Below are 14955 nucleotides of genomic sequence, written 5' to 3' on the forward strand. Positions count from 1 at the left end.
CTGTTTGTCATTTTTTTATATTATATCAAAGTGGAAGGAAATACAGATGGAGGGTTTTTTTTTAACAAGAGCTGGAGGGTATTACAATATCTTCTATCTAGCAGTTCATAATGTATCAATCCAGGAGGGCATGCCTTCTTTTAAACTAGGTCTAGCCCTATGAAGATTAGTACTGCAGAAGATTTTGAATTTAGATACACATGTAGTGACGCTAGGTGCAATGTCCTTGAAGATATATCCGTTCCGTTGGTCCCAGATAGTCCAGCAACCTCGGATGTTGTGGTTTTAGTTTCGATTTGAAAACTAAAGCCACGGCACATATTATGGATGTGGGGTGGGGGGGGGGGGGGGGGATTATATTTTTATATGAAAAACCTGCACGAATATGATTTTCCATTGTGTACCATTAATTCCAAATTTCAAACCAGATCATCAATGATAGCAAAGACTAATGAGGAACCAACTTGCATGCATGCTATGATGATCCATATTTGTTTTTAGCATAGAAAAACATGAGAGAATTAACCCAAATCACTGTGAAGTGACCATAAAATATGTGACGGGAGTACATGTTTTCGTTCATGTTGGCTTTACAAAATGCACTTGTGTTGTTTCTAGCAGCAGCAAACGGTGTCTATCATGGACACACAATTCCATTTATGTGAGCACCATGATCATTGTACCCTTCAAATTTTCCTTTTCGAAAATACACATGGGTTGTGTACACTTTGTTCAATTTAGCGAAACAAGTTATTACTCACTTTCACCCAAATTACATTGCCAATTAGTTTTGATCAAAGTATAACTTTACATAGTTTGATTAACTATATAGAAAAATATATCAACATCCACAGTATCAAAGTAATATAATATAAAATTATATTTCTTGATGGTTCTAATACCATTGAGTTGATTGTAGATGTTGATATTTTTCTGTACATTTTGTTAAACTTTATAACATTTGACTTTGACCAAAACTAATAGACAATGTAATTTTGGAAAGAGGGAATACAAGATTAAAATATTATATTTAATAACATTTGATGATATATTTTCTAGCATTAATATACTGATATAGATCTTTATATTTTTGTATAAATTTCATATGGATCTTTTTTTACAAGAATGGTGTAGTTTTATTTTCTTAAGACCTAAAACACTAGTACTAATAATAAACTATAGATGCACACACACGAGACAACGACTCCACATAACCTTACCACTTAGTACTCGGTTAGTTATCAATGGACACACCCATCCTGGTAGAACTAGGATGTCGCCGTCCCTCGAACCTCGAATCGGCCAAGTTGGTCACATATTTGAGTGTTCGTCTGAGATGACAATTGTTAGCTAGGTTTGGTTGAACGGCACTCATTGTCATGTTGCTCGAACCAAACACAGCATCAATTTACTTTACATGATTCTTTTCTTGCTGATGTATGAAACATCGGAAAAATTGAGTTTGTTTGGTATAGTGCACGATTGTGATGTTTTAAGTAAGACAATGGGAACATGTCCATGCATGTTCACATCGTACATACGTTCGCATGAGCAATTTTAAACGTAAAGCCTAGAGAACTTCTCCAGGCAGAATCAGATACTAGTCACATGCATGTGATGTAGTGGAGATGTAAGCCTCACTACTGTCCCTTTACTGAATTTCAAGAAAATAGCCCTTTTATGTGCTCAAAAGAAGGGGAAATCAGTAGAAAAGGCAGAAATAAAGCATCATCTCTGGTTTGATAGCTATAGGATCGTAATTGTGCATGGAATGATGACATGCATAGAGGAACATAAGTACAGGTTTACATGTGAAGCAAGCATGATTAATTAAAAATGTGTACGGAATGAATATCTAGTGGAGAGATGTGAGCCTCGCTACCAAGTCCTGTCCCTTTTTGACTTTCCACAAACGTGCGCTTTGTAGTTTGTACTGTACTGACAGCTACAAAAGATTGGTTTTATGGATGGAGTGATGACATCAGAGAGGAATCTAATATAGGTTTACATGTGAAGCAAGCTATATTAGTAAGATGAATCACCTTACCGTAGTTAGTTAGCTTGTTCAGTATGTACTACTCCCTTCGTCTCTTGAAGGTTTATCTACATACATTTAAATTTTAATAAATTTTAAACAATTTTTATAGGATGAATGGAGTATAGTTTTTTTCGAGAATACACCCTGAAAGTATATTAATTATATAGAAGAAGGGGCAAAAAGTCCGGCAGCGTCGCAAGCGGCAAGTTCATGTTGTCAACATGGGATGGTAGTTCCCCGACCCAAAGCTTACTCTCCTAACCGCCACCACAACTCCCACTAGTAGAAAAATGGGCATCCATCTAAGCCATAAATACTGGTTCCCTTACGAACCGGTACTAAAGGGTGTATTAGTACCGGTTGCACTGCCCAGACCTTTAGTACCGGTTCGTAAGGATCTTTAATACCGGTTCGTGACACGAACCGGTACTAAAGGGTTCGCGTCAGCTGAAAAACCTTTAGTACCGGTTCGTGTCACGAACGGGTACTAAAGGTTTTTCTGCTCCCCCCCGCAGCTCCACACCCCCCCCCCCCCCCCCCCGTGGATCGCCTTTTTTGACACTGTAAAATAGAAAAGAAAATGATAGAAAATTCAAAAAATAAAATGTTTTCAGATTCTTGTATGTTATGCAACCTACTATTAGGTAAAATTAACAAATTCGAATTTTCACTTTTTTTGCAAAAAAGTTTTGAAAAATGGTAAAACCGCAATAACTTTTGCATACGACGTCGAAAAAAAACGTATAATATATCAAAAAAATCCTGGGAAAAAGTTACATATGATTTCACCGGGGTTTACCCGGTTATCCAATTTTTAGATTCTCAAAATTCCAAATGAAAATATGAAAGCAGGAAGATTTTAGTTTTTTTTTCCAGAAATTTAGAATTTTATATATTTTTATTTTTTTGAGTCCTAACATATTACTATTACTTTTATCAAATTATAAGATTTTCAATTTTTCAAGTTTTAGGTTTTGCAAAAAATATTAAATTTTTTAAAAATAATTAAAAATAATAAAAATTTAAAAAGTTAATTTTATTTATTTATTCAACATTATTATTACATCATTACTTTTGTTTATTAAAAGAATTATTTGGAATTCAAACGATAAAAAGTGTGACATCGACCAACATGTTAATAGGATTGATATGATACTATTATCACATACATGCGCGCGAAGCACTTGGAAGTGGAACGGGATGGAACTTGGAAGTTAAGCGTGCTAGTGCGGGAGTAGTGTGAGGATGGGTGACCGACCGGGAAGTTTGACTACGGGTAAGTAATTTGACTAGAGATTAAGTATAGTTAGAGACTAACGGAAATACTAGTAATTCTGGAAAAAAAAAGAGGCCGTGAAAAAAGAGTCTGAAAAATAATTAGAAAAAATGGAAAAAAAAATTAAACGAAATAGGCTTTAATACCGGTTCGTGTTCCAAAGGTCTCCAGCCCCACGGGTTCCTCCGTGCCCACGTGGAGCCGGTACTAAAGGTGGGAGGCTTTTAGTACCAGATAATTAGTACCAGTTCCAAAACCGGTACTAAAGGCCCTTTGGAACCGGTACTAAAGGGGGGTTTTCTACTAGTGTCCACCGGCTCCGTAAAGCCAAAGTTATCGGTACGAAAGAGCCTAGCTAAAGTCTAGGTAGCTGCAAGGGCCAGATCCAAATACCCAACGCCGAGCACATAGCACATATACGAGAAGTGTATGTTCTTTTTGGAGATGCATCAAGCAACCGATTTTTCTACAGAAGTCGTACAATTAGCGCATTTAACTATTCTCACCTCTGCTCACAGCTTGAATTAGGACTCAATTTTCTTTTGCACAGATCAGCAGCTAGTCGATCGTGAGCTTGCGTCTATCGGGGAGAGATCGAGTGATGCTTCAGCTTGATGCATATATTTCTCATTCTGGATACATGTAACAGCTGAGATTGAGTCGAATCACCTGGCAGTAAGGACTAATTACTATTGAAAATGACTGGTGGCTGCTGCATCTCTGTCTTTGCATGTCTCTCTGATCACCTCGAAGTCCCTGTCATTCTGAAAATACAATAATTCTTCACAGGTGACGTGCATGCACTGGTGGAAAAAGGGGCTTTGGTCGCGGTTCGCAACTGCCATTAGTCGCGGTTGCGCAACCGCGACCAAAGTAGCGCGACTAAAGGCCCCCCCTTTAGTCGCGGTTCCTTACGAACCGCGACTAAAGGCCCGTCCACGTGGGCCGCAGACGAGCGCCAGGGCGGAGGACCTTTAGTCGCGGTTCTTCTGGCCAACCGCGACTAAAGGCCTCCGCAGGGTTTAGGGTTTAGCCCCCCCTCCCCCTAAATCTGGTTTCTTTTTAATTTGTATTATTTTATTTCTTTTGGGTTTTAATTTTGAAGGAGTTTCACATATTCTACGGTACTACATACATGCATATGAATGTACAATTTCAAACAAATTTGAAATTAGAACCAAAAAGAATTCAAGAGGAATATACAATATATATTCAATATCGGATGACCATATACAATATATATTCAATATCGGATGACCATATACAATTTTGAACAAGTTAGTTACAAATTCTGGTGCATATAAAGTTCTACGTCATCGTAATGGTGTTCTCCTCTAGGATCGATGACTTCCCTCGCCAACCATCCAGCTAGTTCCTCTTGAAGTGGTCGGAAGCGAGCTTCTGGACTAAGCGTCTTCCGGAGGTTATTCCTCAGGATGTTGTTCTCACACTTCTGGTCCCGCTCATTGCAGTATCTCCGGATCCTCTCACAAACATAGTATCCACATAGATTGGTCCCCGGTGGCTGAATATCCCCAGTCGTCCGCACTACCATTTTAAAATGTAGCTCTTTTTTGAATTCACCGACCTTGGTATCTACGAACCGTCTCCAAACCCTACGAGGCAAAGAAAATTAAATAAACAAGAGAGTTATTAATTAGTTACTTGATATTAGGAAATGATGAACGAAATAGGCCGATCGATATAGAGCGCAAATGAATGAAAATAATTACTTTTGCATCATTTTTCTCATGTCGGCCCAAAGCGCCGGATCCATATTCAGAGAGTCGTGGACGAGAACTGAGGAGGTCTGAACTTGAATTACCATAAGAATCCAAAGTGGAACCTGCGGACACGATACATGCACGATCATGCATAACTCATCGATTAGCCACATACCATGCATGGAGTAAACAAAAGAGAATGTGCTCAAGACGTAAACACTCACCCAAAATGGTAAGGAAATAGAATATCACTTTTCTTGCTGTTTTCTAATAAACCGCCACAGGTCATCCTCCACATCGGCGGGGTGGTGTTCTAACACATGTGAATTAACGATGTGTGGGTCAATGAACCCAACATCATGGATGTTCCTTATTCGCATTTCCCGCTTCTTCATTCTCGCATAATAGCGTACACAACAAGATAGTTAGGACAATATATATATATATATAGTGCAGGCAATGAACGAGATGGGGTAGAAATTAATAAATCACTTACGTAACGTAGCAACCGATGATAGATTTGTCGAGGTCGCGCAGATTGAACAGCTGGAACAATTCACTCGGATGAATTTGTACCCAAGAATGTTTGAAGTGATGCTCATATCTAACTTCCGCATAGATATAGTCTTTGGCGTTTTTATGTTTTATGTAACCCTTGTACCAATTTACTTGCAGACCTTTCATTTGTCGAGGTAGATCCTCTTCCCGCGCAGCCTCGATGAGAGGGCCATTCTTCACATATGTAAATACTACGTCCTTCATTGGCGCCTCATCAAGGCCTAACGATTGCACGAAGAGTGATACCTAAGTCGGCCGCTTGTTCTCTCGGCACTCGTTACGGTCAATCCATGTGCTGCCGCAGCTGCTATGATATCGGGGCATCCGGACCGGCGGCTTGCACTATGAGCGGGGCGATCGATTGTTTACTTTGTTCCCCGAGCTGGGCAACTTCTTTCCCCTTTCTAATTTTGTCTCGGCCTCGTCCTCCAAGGCTTTCTTCTCCGCCAACTCTTGGTTCCTCTTGAACGCGAGTGCTTGCCTCACGAAGTTCACGTAAATAGTCGTCGTGCAGATTCTTCGCGGCTTGGGACGGTGTGTTCAAAAATGACTTAGCCCACTGCTTTTGCTTGTCGTAAAATACCGGCTTGGCCTCGCCCGCTCTTTTCGTCGTGCACGCCTCCTTCCCTGTCTCATGCTGAGCAGCCACGGCCGCTGCAATTTCCACGACACTACGTTCCCAAGGCCTCGGGATGAGAGGCTTCAGTGATGGCTCGGGTATCTTTGTGGTTCTAGGTACATAAGGGTCCGGGTTAATAACCCAGACTGCTTCGCTTCTTCGCCGGAGGTGGATTTGGGGCGGTACCGGTGTCTGATCACCCGCCGGACGAGGACTGGGGGGCGGCGTCGGCTGACGTGAATGAGGTGTATTAGGTGAAGCACCACCACCACCACCGCCACCGCCACCGTCACTGCCACCGCCACCGCCACCATCACCGCCACCGCCACCACCACCACCGTACGGGGTGGACTTGTTGGCGCCTCGCCCGGAAACTTGATAAATTTCTTCTGCCATAGAATGAATCGGCGCTTGACATCTCCAAGTCTTTTCACCCCTTCAGGTGTAGCAATGTCAATGTCCAGGTCCTCAAACCCTTGGACTATCTCCTCCACCGTGACACGAGCATAGCCATCTTGAATGGGGTTGTTGTGGTGGAGTGCTCCAGGTGGTAAAGCACTGCCGATGGCTACCTTCATGGACATGTTCCCGATAGGATAATACAGATGACATGCTTTCATCTCCTTTATATCGTCCACGGGGTAGCGAGGAGGCTCCGGTGCAGTAATTTCGACCACCAGAGGCTCCGGTGCAGTAATTTCGATCGTCGGTGCACCAGCCGGTGAGGCCTCCGTGGAAGCCACGCTGCTTCTTCTCCGCTGCGGCTTCCGAGATCCATTGGATGATCTTCATGCTGCGCCCGAGCTGCATCTCTTTCGCGACTAGTACACTCACGGTTTTCTTCATCACATCCATTTCCGTTACCAACTTCGCCACAACATCTGCATCCCGATCCATCTTTCTCTTACGGCTTCTGTAACCGTACGGGTCATCGTTCTGGGGGAACCCTACTTTCCACGGAATGGGCCCCATGCCTCGTATACGTCCTCCGTGTTCAGGATTCCCGAGGGCTTTTGTCAGGGCGTCGTTCTCTCTGTTGAACTTGATCCTCCCCTCTTGAGCCTCCCTCATTGCCTCAATAAGCTTTTGGGTGGGTGTAATTATTTTGCCCTGATAAACACACTCCCCTGTCTCCGGGTTCGCCGATCCCCCATGCCCGTACCACCAGCTTTTGGCCCTTGGGTCCCATCCCTCCGCACTGGACGGATTCCTCGCGCCCTCAGCTCGTTCTCCATCTTCTCCCACTTAGGCTGCCAAAAGCGATACCCTCCTGGCCCCATGATATGATTGTACTCCTTCTTGGCCGCATTCTCCTTATTTTTTTTGGATATTTCAAGGAACTGCTCCGATTTCTTTTGCTTCATAAATTCTGGCCAATCATGTTGCAGTTTCTCATATTGTCCTGTGAAATCCGGAGTCTTGCCCGGCTTGACAAAGTCATGGGCTAGATTTTGCTTGTATTTCCGGAATGCGTTGGCCATCCTAGAAAGAGCGAACTGTTTGACTAGCTTGCACCTCTCCTTGTTTTCCTGAATCTTGTTACCCGCCTCATCGTATCTGCGGTATTCCGGAGGTAGAACGAAATGTTCCATAAGCTTCTTGAAGCAATCTTTTTTTGTTCTCTTATCGACAAAAGTGAAACCAAGACGTGCCTTCTTTGGCTCATTCCACTCCTGGACGGTGATCGAGACGTTGTCTCTAACAACGGCCCCGCATTGGCTGACAAACTTGGTGGCGTTCTTGCTGGGCTCCAGCGGCCTGCCGGTTTGTTCATCGACAACATCGATGGTGCATGTTTCGTTTGGTTTCATCGTCTTGGTTGCGCCACGCTTTCACGACGTACTCGATTTTTTCGACGATCCGGCCGAGGGCTAAAATAAGAAAGAGAGTCGCGCGCGTTAGTACACACACATTTATTCAAATCAGTTAGTTTGTATCACCAGACGCTCAATATGTATATATATATACCTCGGCGCCGGAGGTGGTTGCTACTTCCAATTGAAGATCGTCGTTTATCGACGTTTCTTCGGCATCATCTGCTTGCTGACGGCGCCCTTCATCTTCACCCTCAAGGTTCAGATAAGAAGAGATATCATCTTCTTCTTCTCCGGTCGGCACATATGGAATATCGCATTTTATGATGCCGAACATATGGGCTTCAGCGTCCGGATCATAGTTGTCCAGAATCGGGTCAGCTCTATCGTCCGCCATATGTCGATCCACGAAACATGTAGTCAAAACAAATTAATTGTGTATATGCATTATCACATCTCTTCTACATATAAACAGAGAGGGCGACGAGCGGGAGGCGAGAGGGGGGACGCAGTGACCGCGTGACCGAGAGACCGGTGGCGGTGGCGAAAGGGCGGTGGCGGTGACGAGGACACATAACCCTCGCGGTGGCGGTGGCGCGTTGACGGCGTTGGCGTTGGCGCGTTGAATAGAGGCGACGGTACGGCGGCGTTGACGGCGTTGGCGACGGTACGGCGGCGACACCACGGCGACAACGACGAAGGAACGGCGCCGCGCGCGCGGCGGGGACGAAGAATCGGGCGGGGCGCCCGACGGGACGCATCGGGCAGCGGCGGCGGCGGCGTCACGGCGCGTGTCTAGGCCGGGCGGTGGCGGTGGAGAAGGAGGACGTACGGGGAAGAAGTCGACGAGCACGGGATTTTTCATAAATTTGACTTAGTTAAAATTTAGTTCTTTTTTGAGACAAAAATTATAAGTCAATTTTTAGTTTTTTTAAAGTCAAATTTTAGTTTTTTTTACACAATTTTTTTTAAGTCAAATTTGTAGTTCTTTTTTTTAAGTCTTTTTGAGACTATTTTTAAGTTGCAATATACTTATTAAAACTATTTTTCATTTAAAGTTACAATTTTTAAGTTAAATAAAAATTTGAAGTTACAAATTACTTAAAACTAGCTATTTTTCATTTAAGTTACAATTTGAAAGTTACAAATTTGAAGTTTTAATTTTGAAGGTAAAAAAATCAAAAAAAAAGAGAGAGGAATCGTCGGCCAGGGGCGCTCCTCTCTCTCTCAGAATTGTGCGCACGCGAGAGGTCCGGGCCGGCGGCGGCAAGGCGGGCGCGGTGGTCGGCGACGATCGACACGGCGGTTCGGCGCGGAGGGCCGGGGTTAATTCGGCGCGCGCGGAGGAGATCGCGATGACATACGGGCGGGCGCGCGCGGGGAGAAAGAAGCGGCCGACGGCGGCGACGAGGGCGGCGTGGCCGGGCGAGACGAGGGCGCGCGGCGGCCGGGCGGCGACGAGGGCGCGCGGCGGTTCGGCGAGGACGAGGGCGCGCGGCGGTTCGGCGGAGCAGCCTGGCGGTTCGAGGAAGAAGAGGAAGTGATGCGCGCGCCCGCCGCCCGCGCGGACCGCGACTAAAGGGGTACCCTTTAGTCGCGGTTGGTCACACCAACCGCGACTAAAGCCCTTTTTTCGCCCGTTTTTCCGGTTCGCGGAAATGACCTTTAGTCGCGGTTGTCCACTCATGACTAAAGGCCTTTTCAAAATAATACATGTGAAAAATACAAATTATATATCAAAAAATTAAGAAAAATAATACTAATTCATTTCAAAATGTTAAAAATACAAATTATATATCAAAAAATTCAGAAAAATAATACTAATTCAATTCAAAATGTGAAAAATACAAATTATATATCAAAAAATTCAGAAAAATAATACTAATTCAATTCAAAATGTTTAAAATACAAATAATATATCAAAAAATTCAGAAAAATAAAACTTATTCAATTCAAATTCTTAAAAATACAAATAATATATCAAAAAAATCAGAAAAATAAAACTAATTCATTTCTAAATGTTAAAAATACAAATAATATATCAAAAAATTCAGAAAAATAAAACTAATTCAATTCAAAATCTTAAAAATACAAATAATATATCAAAAAATTCAGAAAAATAAAACTAATTCAATTCAAAATTTTAAAAATACAAATTATCAAAAATTCATAAAAATAAAACTAATTCAATTCAAAAGTTCGTTGTCCCCCTCTTCCCGCCTCTTTCCGCCGACCCCCTCTTCCCTCCTCGTCTTCCCGCCATTTCTTCCCTGTCTTCCCGCCTCTTTCTTCCCGCCAATTGTTTCCCGCCAATTTCTTCCGGCCTCTTTCTTCCCGCCAATTTTTTCCCGCCAATTTCTTCCCGCCACTTTCTCCCCGCCTCTTTCTTCCCGCCTCCTATCTTCCCGCTCCCATTTTTCCCGCCATTTGTCACTATATATAGGTAGCCCGGCTTGGCCAGCATTATCACATCTCTACAATCTCTCATTACTCATGGCTTCCACCGCACCCACTCTAACCTACCAGCAGGTGGAGGAGCTTTGCGCCTCGAACTACCCTTGCCCTCCGGCTACCGCGTCTCGCTGGCTGGAGCCTAAGCACCGGCGGCGTGCCGTCCCTCCCGTCCCTCGTGTACCGCGCGCCGGCGGCCATCACGAAGGACTACTACCTCGACCTCTGGCCGGAGCAGCGGATGAATCCGCCGGCATCCCGATAACCAGCATACTTGGGACGCCTTCTTCATCAATCGGCGTGAGAGGGCGCTCGCTGTATGAGGAGGACGGTCCGCCTCCCGGAAACTTCCACGAGGCCGGCCGTCGGCTATGGTGGTACGGCCGGACTCTGCAGAGCGTCATGGACTACATCACGGCCGGCGATATCCCCGCCCGCGCTACCCTCGATTCGAGCCACGAGCGCCGCCCGACGACGCGACGACAAGCAGCGACGACGACGCCGGCAACTTAGAAGGCGACGACTACCAGTACAACGGCGGCGGCTATGAAGACTACGAGTATGCATATTATACGCCTAGGCAGGAGTATGACTAAATCACTCCAAATTTCATGTATGCAGGAGTATGACTTAGTCACTCCAAATTTCATGTATGCAGGAGTATGACTGAGTCACTCCAAATTTCATGTATCATCAGTGCTATCTCGAGTCAATTGAATCATTCGAAAATGGACACCAAACACATCACGGGTAATATAATTCACATGATTCATTCAACAAAGTTTGGTACAATAAATTATTACACATCATTTCTTCCCTTGTGTCCCCGCTTGCTTACGATTGTGCCGTATCCATGGAGCATCCTCATCATGTAACTTAATGCTTGGGTCGGTGTTCACTTTGAAGGGCGGAATTTCAGCAAACATATTATAATCTTCGACATGTCCGTCTTGTCCTCCACTCCCACGATGTTTCTTTTCCCCGAAAGAACAATGTGGCGCTTTGGATCATCGCATGATGTACTTGATCGTTTTCTTATCTTTCCGTTTCTCGGTTTGCTACTCATGTCCTTCACATAGAAAACCTGAGCGACATCTTTTGCTAGGACGAATGGTTCGTCAAGGTAACCAAGATTGTTGAAATCCACCATTGTCATTCCGTATTGCTGGTCCACCTTTACCCCACCTCCGTTAGTTTGAACCATTTGCACCGGAACAAAGGGACCCTAAAGGAGGGTCCATAGTCAAGTTCCCATATCTCCTCTATGTAACCATAATATGTGACCTTTTGCCCATTCTCGGTTGCTGCATCAAAGCGGACACCACTGTTTTGGTTGGTGCTCTTTTTATCTTGGCCGATCGTGTAAAATGTATTCCCATTTATCTCGTACCCTTGGAAAGTCGTTATAGTCGAAGATGGTGTCTTGGCCAACATGTACATTTGATCTACAACCTTATTGTCACTCATTAAATGTTTTCTCAACCAACTGCCGAAACTCTCCATGTGGGCCTTCCTAATCCAGGATTCGGGCTTCCTGTGGTTGTCCGAGCGTAAAATATTCTTGTGTTTCTCAAAGTACGGAGCCACCAAGCTGGAATTGGTCAGAACCGTGTGGTGTGCTTCGATCGAGAGAATGGCCGTCCATACATATCATTGATTTCCTTCCGATCGTGCCTTTTCCACTTAGTCTCCCCTCGTGCCGCGATTGAGGAAGACCAATCGGCTTAAGGTCAGGAACAAAGTCAACACAAAACTCAATTACCTCCTCATTTCCATAGCCCTTGGCGATGCTTCCTTCTGGCCTAGCACGGTTACGAACATATTTCTTTAATATTCCCATGAACCTCTCGAAGGGGAACATATTGTGTAGAAATACAGGACCGAGAATGGAAATCTCATCGACTAGGTGAACCAGGAGGTGCGTCATAATATTGAAGAAGGATGGCGGGAACACCAACTCGAAACCGACAAGACCTTGGATCACATCGTTCAGAACCGTGGTAGAACTTCGGATTGATTACCTTCTCGAGAGATTGCATTGAGGAATGCACATAGCTTCACAATGGCTACTCGAACATTTTCCGGCAGAGCCCCTCAAAGCAATCGGAAGCAATTGCGTCATAATCACGTGGCGGTCGTGAGACTTCAGGTTTTGGAACTTTTTCTCCGCCATGTTGATTATTCCCTTTATATTGGACGAGAATCCCGACGGGACCTTCATACTGCTCAGGCATTCAAAAAAGATGACCTTCTCTTCTTTGGTCAGAGCGTAGCTGGCACGACCTTGAAACCGTTCCGGATGCCGGTCATCGGGGTCTTTCAAACTTTGCTGGTCCTACCGTGCTTCCTTTGTATCATTTGACTTCCCATACACGCCCAAGAAGCTTAGGATGTTCACGCAAATATTCTTCGTAACGTGCATCACGTCGATTGCAGAGCGGACTTCTAGGACTTTCCAATATTCTAGCTCCCGTAATATAGATTTCTTCTTCCACATGGCTACGTGCCCGTCAGCTCCCTTCGGAACTGATTGTCCGCCAGACCCTTTCCAAAGATGATTTTCAAATCCTTGACCATATCAAATACCTCAAAGCACCAAGCAGGTTCCGCAGCTTCGGCCGGTGATCTGCCTTGCCGTTGTAATGCTTGCCTTTCTTTCTTACTTGGATGACCTTTCGGAAGAAATCGACGATGCCCAAGGTACACGTTCTTCTTACAATTTGGCAAATGTACACTTTCGGGCCTCATGTAAGCAGTGCGTGCATGCATTGTATCCCTTATTTGACAGTCCCGAAAGGTTACTAAGAGCAGGCCAATCGTTGATGGTTACGAAAAGCAACGCTCGTAGGTCAAATTCCTCTTCTTTGTGCTCATCCCACACACGGACACCAGGTCTGCCCCACACTGTAAAAGTTCATCAACTAATGGCCTTAGGTACACATCGATGTCGTTGCTTAGGGTTGCTTCGGACCTTGGATGAGCACCGGCATCATAATGAACTTCCGCTTCATGCACAACCAAGGAGGAAGGTTGTAGATGCATAGAGTCACGGGCCAGGTACTATGGCTGGAGCTCTGCTTCGCCAAAAGGATTCATGCCATCCGTACTTAGACCAAATCTTATGTTCCTTGCGTCACCGCAAAATCTTTGAACTCTCTGTCGATCTTTCTCCATTGCGTTCCATCTGCGGGGTGTCTCAACTCCCCGTCCGACTTACGGTCCTCTTTGTGCCATCGCAACAACTTGGCATGCTCTTTGTTCCCGAACAGACGTTTCAACCGTGGTATTATAGGAGCATACCACATCACCTTGGCGGGAACCCTCTTCCCGGGTTTCGGCCCTCAACATCGTCACCAGGGTCATCGCCTCTCGATCTTATAACGCAAGGCAAAGGCATACCGGGCATTCATTCAAATTCTCGTATTCACCGCGGTAGAGGATGCGCCGTTGATGCATGCATGTATCTTCGAACCTCTAAACCTAGAGGGCAGACAACCTTCTTTGCTTCGTACGTAGTGGCGGGCAACTCGTTATTCTTTGGAAACATATTCTTCAACATTTTCGGCAAGTTTTCAAATGCCGAGTCGCCTACACCTGCCCGTGCCTTCCATCTCAGCAAATCCAGTGTGCAGCCCAGCTTTTTCAGACCATCATCGCATCAAAGTGCAGCGCCTTCCCGTGATCCTCTAACATGCGATCCAAATTCTCCCTCTCTTTTTCGGGCCAGCCGTCTCCGTGCATCAGCAATGGTCCGACCAAGATCATCAACGGGATCATCACGTGCCTCTTCTTCACCTTCCCCTTCACCTTCCCCTTCACCTTCAGCATCCTCCATGAAAGTATCACCGAAATGAGCAAGATAGCTTTCATCGATGAAATCATCCCCTTCTTCATCTTCTTCCATTATAACCCCTCTTTCTCCATGCTTGGTCCAACAATTATAGCTTGGCATGAAACCGTGCCGAAGCAGGTGCATGTGAACATCTCTTGAGGAAGAGTAACCCTTCTGATTCTTACAGTTAACACATGGACAGATAACAAAACCCCCCTTCTTGTTCGCATTAGCCACTACGAGGAAATCTTTCAAACCCGCACTGAACTCGCCGGAGAGTCGGTTACCGTACATCCATTGTCGATTCATCTGCATTATTATAATATAAAATATATAATTAACCATCATATGCATTTGTTAAACTAACTAGCTACAAACAATATAAATTAAACAATGAACTACACACACATGCACATTTTATCAACGACACATCAAAGGTTCAAGTTGCTAACCGCGATCGAGGAGGAAAAAATAAATGAGAAAGCTCAAGTGTGGCTCCAACACTTCATATCATGTTTGTTTCATGCTCTTGGGGCATTTCATCAAACACCTTATGTGCATAAGAGGAACCAAAAGCAAACCTAACACCCACTTGTGAAGCTTGTGAAGAGAATGGCACCAAATGGCTAAGTGTTGGCTGCTG

This window comes from Lolium perenne, chromosome 6 (assembly GCF_019359855.2).
Source record: "Lolium perenne isolate Kyuss_39 chromosome 6, Kyuss_2.0, whole genome shotgun sequence".
In the NCBI taxonomy this organism is placed as follows: domain Eukaryota; kingdom Viridiplantae; phylum Streptophyta; class Magnoliopsida; order Poales; family Poaceae; genus Lolium; species Lolium perenne.